Source organism: Octopus sinensis, linkage group LG16 (assembly GCF_006345805.1).
Source record: "Octopus sinensis linkage group LG16, ASM634580v1, whole genome shotgun sequence".
Taxonomy (NCBI): domain Eukaryota; kingdom Metazoa; phylum Mollusca; class Cephalopoda; order Octopoda; family Octopodidae; genus Octopus; species Octopus sinensis.
This window is the reverse complement of record NC_043012.1, coordinates 4,942,852-4,951,501: the sequence shown is the minus strand read 5'-3', so window position 1 is coordinate 4,951,501 and position 8,650 is coordinate 4,942,852.

Here is an 8,650-nt window from a genome sequence, read left to right as displayed (position 1 = left end):
CATCAACGATCATCCATGCCAAATACAAAGACTGGACCGCTTAACTCAACAGGTTTTTTTCATTCTCTCTGTATTTATTTCTTCGTATTCCTTTCTGTCGAAGAGCGTAGGCTCGAAACTTAAAAGTTTTTTTCATTTCCCTGAGCGTCAAACTAATTACTCTTGCTCGTTGTTCAGACACTTGTCTTCGTCTTTTTTTTCTATAAATTTCAATGACATATATATATATATATATATATAAACACATACATGCATCCATATATATATACGTTCACATACGCCATAGACACACGTATACATATATGTATATACTCATACAAAGAACTACACTCTGAAGGAAAAATATCAACGTGCATATATATATATATATATATATATACATATATAAACGCATACATGCATCAACACACACACACACACACATATATATATATATATACATGTGTGTGTGTGTGTGTGTGTGAGTGTTGATGCATGTATGCGTTTATATATGTATATATATATATATATATATATATGCACATTCACATTTTTCCTTCAGAGTGTACTTCTTTGTATGAGTATATACATATATGTACACGTGTGTCTATGGGCGTATGTGAACGTATATGCGTGAATGAGTGCGGGCGTGTGTGTGTGTCTGTGTGTGTGTGTGTGTGTGTGTGTGTGTACGTGTGCATGCGCGTGTGTGTTTCTACGTGTTTGTTGCGTGTACGCGTGTGTCTGGCTGCCTAGGCATTCGTTCAAATCATTCACTATAGGAGGAAAAAAATACCCTGTCGTCGTTTATAACATAACGATAATAAAGCTATATCTAGCAAACAGTAATAAAGTGAAGAACTGAATCCCCCAGAGTAGGATAAATTGTTATATTTCAGCGATCGGATGACAGTTATGTCCGCTCATTATGAACGCCAGCCATATTTACGGCGATTACATTTCTAGATATTGCCTGTAAATGAGGTCTAGAAATTAGGTTTGGCAATAGGAATTGTATCCTCATTTCATTTGTTGTTAGTTTCTGAAACTTGTAACTATTTTTGCTTATTTTTTTTTTTTTGTGTTTCTTTTTTTCCTTTTTTATTCTCTCAAGAAAGAAAGAAAGGAAAAGACAAAAATGTATTGTCCATTGTTTCCGGTTGTATACTTTGATCGATGAAATTTTATTTCCGAATGATACCTTCACAAAACAACGTTTTCATCTTTATCACTTGCATAGTTCTTGCCATCATCATCATCATCATCATCATCGTCGTCGTCATCATCATCATCATCATCATCATCATCATCATTATCACCATCATCATCATCACCACCACCACCATCATCATCATTATCATCATCACCACCTTTCATCATCATCACTATCGTCGTCTTTGTCGTCGTCGTCGTCGTCATCATCTACATCATCACCGTCAATACCATCAGGATCATCATCTACATCATCACCGTCAATACCATCAGGATCATCATCTTCATCACCATTAGAATTGCCATCATGATCACCACGATCATGATGATGAAGATGATGATCATGATCATTATGATCATCAGCATCATCATTATCAAAATCGTTTTCGTCATCGTCAGCGGCAGCAGTAACAGTCGCAGTAAACTATTTCGGCCGGGTATATCTGGAAATCTATCCAGTTTTCCTCCTTTTCCGCTGTTATTATTGTTGGTGATAATGTTGATGTTGATGATGATGTTGATGATGGTGATGATGACAATTTCCAAATCGAGTATGCCAAATTGAATACATGCGTTCTATTACGTAGGGAAAAATCTTCCATTTCTAATGAGCTATCCAATATATGGCATTCACTTCACCTGATTACAAAGTCTCTTTTCATGTGTTCGGAAGCCACCCCCACACACACTGATGCAAATATACATATGTTTATGGTTATATGCATGTATTATATGTATTATATATATATATAAATATACATATATGCATATATACATATACATATATATATATATATATAATATATATATATATATATATATAATATATATATATATATATATATACACATATATTTATTTTTTAATTGAACGCCACGCATCCATTTCCAAGTAAGTCTCTCTTAACGTTTTTGATGCGACTCTACTCTACACTGTTTTTCTTCCCCATAGTTTTCTCTCACATTCTTTTTTCTCTCCCATGCTTTTCTCGAGTTCCCTTTTTTCCCCCTTACCGTTTTCTATCTGTCTGTTTCTCTTCCCACTTTCGTTGCTCAAACGTGACCATCGTCCCTCTTGCTTTTCTGCACGAGATCATTTTTCTTTTCGTTCAGGACTATCCTAAGGTTTGGGCGTATCCTATCTCTCTCTAATATCTTTTCTCTTGTCAAAGAAAATATATCTCTAACGTTCGCTATTTTACCTTCGTTCTGGTCTAACGACCCTCCATGTTTGCTTTCGTTCGGTTTCCTTTTATGTCGCCACTGTCCTGGTTTTCTTCCTAACTTTGACCCCCCATAAATCCCAAATTTTATTTTGGTACTTAGGAGAGCAACTGTCTTCAAAGACTCATATTGTCGTTGAATGCTCGAAAAGAGGAGTAGAGAGACAGCCGGCAACTGATGAAGGATCGTTCTTTGTGTTACTTCTCCTGTTTTCCATTCTTTCTCTCGTTGTTTGCATATTGAACTCATTTATCTTCGTATTTCATGGTGTTTCTTGTTGATGACGTCCTGTACACATATATCTCTCTTTTACTTGTTTCAGTCATTTGACTGCGGCCATGCTGGAGCACTGCCTTTAGTCAAGCAAATCGACCCCGGCACTTATTCTTTGTAAGCCCAGTACTTATTTTATCGGTCACTTTTGCCGAACCGCTAAGTGACGGGGACGTAAACACACCAGCATCGGTTGTCAAGCAATGCCTGGGGGACAAACACACACACACATATATATATATACATATATACGACAGGCTTCTTTCAGTTTCCGTCTACCAAATCCACTCACAAGGCATTGGTCGGCCCGGGGCTATAGCAGAAGACATTTGCCCAAGATGCCACACAGTGGGACTGGCATATGTATTATAGAAAAGAAGGTTTAATCTTATCCACATAGCATTTTCTGATACATAAAGTTATTATCTGTTATTATATATTTGTTATTTTTATAAACATAAATCTGTCCTCAAATATCTTACGCACGCTGTCTATAAAATGTTTAGAAATATACGTCTACATAAAATACGCACATATACATATGGATAAATATAATACACACACGTACACAGATAGATAGATAGATAGATAGATAGATAGATAGATAGATAGATAGATAGATAGATAGATAGACAGACAGACAGACAGACAGATAGATAGATAGATAGATAGATAGATAGATAGATAGATAGATAGATAGATAGATAGATAGATAGACATACAGATAGATAGATAGATAGATAGATAGATAGATAGATAGATAGATAGATAGATAGATAGATAGATAGATAGATAGATAGATTGATTGATTGATTTAGATATATATTCATAGATACATACATGTGTGTATGCATGTTTGTCTGTGTTGAAAAAAAATAGGGGGTCGAAGAAGGCTCCAGTGTGCCGGACTGAAATCCTTTACCGTATATCGGCGTCATTCGTATTTTCTTTCTTCTTTTGTAAACTGCTTAATCGGTGGCAGAGGGGTACAACGTATTCATCTATTGAGGGATTCGGGATTTTGTTGCGAGAATTTGCTTTCTGCCCATGAATCTGCGCTACATTCGTTCAACAGAATTCATTTAGCAGAAATCATACATGAGCAGGCAAATCATGATGTGAGATTTCACGAAGGGTGAATCAGCCTGTTTCTCTTATCACCTCTTTACTCTTTTACTCTTTCACTTGTTTCAGTCATTTGACTGCGGCCATGCTGGAGCACCGCCTTTAGCCGAGCAAATCGACCCCGGGACTTATTCTTTGTAAGCCCAGTACTTATTCTATCGGTCACTTTTGCCGAACCGCTAAGTGACGGGGACGTAAACACACCAGCATCGGTTGTCAAGCAATGCTAGGGGGACAAACACAGACACACAAACACACAAACACACACACACACACCACACATATATATATATATATACATATATATACGACAGGCTTCTTTCAGTTTCCGTCTACCAAATCCACTCACATGGCATTGGTCGGCCTGGGGCTATAGCAGAAGACACTTGCCCAAGATGCCACGCAGTGGGACTGAACCCGGAACCATGTGGTTGGTAAGCTAACTACTTACCACACAGCCACTCCTACGCCTATCAATTTTTTGTTCAAATTTTCTTCTTTTTCCTTTTCTCCCCCTTTATTTATTTATTTATTTATTTTGGCATGCCGTTAAATGAGAAAGCGGTTACTCGATGTCCTGCACACTGGGAGCGAACCGACGATAACATAGTTTCAAAGCGTACTTCTTAACTACGTAGCCGTACCATTTCCTTTCCAACAGTTAACTTCTCTTTTTTCCTATAACACTCCTGTTTCTGTTAACGAAGAGAAAATCATATAAATGGGATACGCCTGTTTTCCTTTCTCACTCGTTGATGTCTCTAATCTGCCGATTATGGAACTGCTTCGACAAAAAGAACAAGCAATTGTGATATGTTTTTCTCTTTTTATGATAGGCACACTAATTAGGAAGAATATAGTAGCGGGTGGTTTTCGGTTGTTTTGCAGCTTCGATACTTAATATTGCACACATTACCTACCATACTTTGTTTCAATTTTTTTTAGATACATAAGTAGATAATCTATATCTATCTATCTATCTATCTATCTATCTATCTATCTATCTATCTATCTATCTATCTATCTATCTATCTATCTTACTATCTATCTATCTATCTATCTATATATATATATGTATATATATATATATAATATATATATAATATATATATATACTCTTTTACTCTTTTACTCTTTTACTTGTTTCAGTCATTTGACTGCGGCCATGCTGGAGCACCGCCTTTAGTCGAGCAAATCGACCCCGGGACTTATTCTTTGTAAGCCCAGTACTTATTCTATCGGTCTCTTTTGCCGAACCGCTAAGTGACGGGGACGTAAACACACCAGCATCGGTTGTCAAGCGATTTGGGGGGGACAAACACAGACACACAAACACACATATACATATATACGACGGGCTTCTTTCAGTTTCCGTCTACCAAATCCACTCACAAGGCATTGGTCGGCCCGGGGCTGTAGCAGAAGACACTTGCCCAAGATGCCACGCAGTGAGACTGAACCCAGAACCATGTGGTTGGTTAGCAAGCTACTTACCACACAGCCACTCCTGCGCCTATATATATATATATATATATATCTGTTTGCATATCTATATATATATAATTGGAATTTAGATAAAAACAAAACACGAAGATAAGGGTGAGAACAACAAGCAGGTGTATTATTTTAACGCTCGGGAAATTGAGAAAGTGTTTTACGTTTCAAGCCTACGCTCTTCAACAGAACGGAATAAGAGAAAATAAACGCAGAGAGAGTAAAAAGAAACTTATAGATTTAGCGATCAAGCATGGCGACTGGTTGGGAAAAAAAATTTTGACAGGAGAGGTAGAATGAAGGGGAGATAAAAAAAGTATTAATGATACCAAAATGAAGGTGCGCATTCGTGTGTGTGTATGTCAGAATGTATAAGTGTATGATATGCATGCATGTATATATATATATATTTAATATATATATATCCATATATACACACACACGTTCAATGAATTTATGTATTATATAGCATCGTTAATTTATTCAAAATAGAACCAGAAAAGCAACTACAAGTACGACTCTATACATAGAGCGAAATTTAATAATAGTCATTCGAGTGGAAATTCAGAATTCGCCCTTCTCAGGGTTAAAGCCGAAACATTCAAAACAATTTAAGCAATATATGTCTGTATGTGCGAGTGAGTATGCATGTATATATGTATTTATGCATGTATGTATGGATGGACGGGTGTAAATATGCATGCATGCATCTATGTATGCATGTAGGTAGGATAAACCTCACATAAAAATATGTATATGTGTATTCATCTCCAAGCATACATATCTTTGTGAGTGTTATTCAATAGCTGACTATTTGTATGATTTAATTTAAAATTATATACATTTTGTTATGTTTAAGCCATGCTGGAGCACCATATACATATATATATATAATATATATATATATTATATATATATATATATACATATATATATGTATGTATATATACATATATACACACACATACATATATATTTATATAAATACCTATATATGCAGTTATATATATATACATATGCATTTATATATATACATATACATAAATATATATATATATATATATACATGTATATATATAACATATATATATAATTTATGCATATATAAAAATATGAAGTTCATATTTATGCGTATATATGTATGGATATGAAATACATTATATATCAATTTATGTTTTATAAAAATATACATGTATATATATATATCATATATATATATATATCATATATATATATATATATCATATATATATATATGTGTGTGTGTGTATGTATGTATATAATATACGCTACCTCTATAATACATATATTATACGTATATAAATTATATTAGAGATAATAATGTTGTCAAGTAATATTTATCCTATCAATAGAACAGCTGAAGATCTTAATCCAATTTCGTGCTACCTTTCCTTATATGACAGAAAATATTACCGTGTATAGATATCTTTTGACAGACACAAACCCGCACACATGCATGCCATCACACGTACGAATGTATGAGTGTGTGTGTATGTGTGTTATTGCTATGTGTATGCGGAGACGCAAGCGGTTTTTTTTCTTGTTCTCTCACAGATTAGAATCTCTTACATATATCTCACACACTTCTTCACAACAATGCAGCTAAATTATTTTCTTTTAGACCCAGAGTATATACGCATCGGTGTGTGTATGTGCGTGTGTGCGTAGGGAAGCGTGTGCATGTGTTTTGTATGTGTGTATGCATGTGTTTTGTGTGTGTGTGTGTGTGTGAGTGAGTGTTATTCTTAATCCCCAAATTCCAACGACTGTTCATAAAAAAAAAGAGGAAAGATTGTATGCGAATGTAGAAATATGTCCTACCTGATCACTAGTTTCGAATCTCCAGAATTATACTAAAGGGTTATTACTATTATTATTAGAAACATCATCGACTATATTTGTGTGTGTATATACGCACACATATGTAAATACAAGCATGCATATTTTTGAGATAACCCATAGTGATATCCACGCACATAAACATATGACACACATTTATACACGTACATACACGCGCACGCACATACACACATACACATACACACACACATATATATATATGTATATATATATATGTGTATATATGTATATATATATATATACATATATATATAAATACATATATATGTATATGTGTGTATATATAAATATATTAATATATATATATATATATATGTGTGTGTGTGTATGTATGAATACATTTATATTTATATATGTATCTATATATGTATATATATATATTTATACATACATACGTAAGTATGTATGTATGTATGTGTGTATGTATGTATGTATGTATGTATGTATGTATGTATGTATGTATGTATATGAAAATGTGGCCGTAGAAATTTCTAGATACTCTTCGTATATTTTAATTCCTCCCTTCTTTTAGCAGATCTTGCTATTTATAATATTTCTATAAACAGTAAAAAGATTATCGAAACTATCTCCGTTTCAATATTTTCCTATTATCCATAAGTTCTATTTTCATTCTAAATGCCCATCTATTTTTTCCTTTATTATTATTATTCTTAACTAAAGTACAATTTAGCTATTGAGCCCGCCTGAACATTGTCTGTCGTTAAACTGTGCATGACGGATTTGAAGTCAAAAGGTCTTGCCTGGCGTTTTGTTATTCTAACTGCACAACTGTGACACAGAATTTCTTTCAGTCGGCTTAATAATTTATGGATTTTTTTGATCATCGATACACAACATATCTGGACCAAAAAGAAAAAAAAATGGAAAAAATACGGTAGAATTGTTTTTAGACTGGCGTGGACATTAACACTTACAGGGTCATAGGCCAGATGATGTGCGATGAATACTTTGTATACATACACATACACGAACACGGCTCAGTGGTTAGAGCGTCGAGCTTACGATCGTGAGGTTGTGAACTCGAATCCCGGACCGGGCTGCGTGTTGTGTTCTTGAGCAAAGCACTTTATTTCACGTTGCTCCAGTTCACTCAGCTGTAGAAATGAGTTGCGACGTCACAGGTGCCAAGCTGTATCGACCTTTGTCTTTCCCTTGGATAACACTGGTGGCGTGGAGAGGGGAGGCTGGTATGCATGGGCGACTACTGGTCTTCCATAAACAACCTTGCCCGGACTTGTGTCTAGGAGGGTAACTTTCTAGGTGCAATCCCATGGTCATTCATGACCGAAGGGGGTCTTTACCCTTTTATATATTTACAATTGCGGATAAAATCTTTATAAGAAATTATCAGTAGTTAGCGTGAAAAACCTCGTATTTATATTATATTGAGGGTACTACTATTCATAGATACCGCACGCTAAGAGGGACCAATGCGGTCAAAA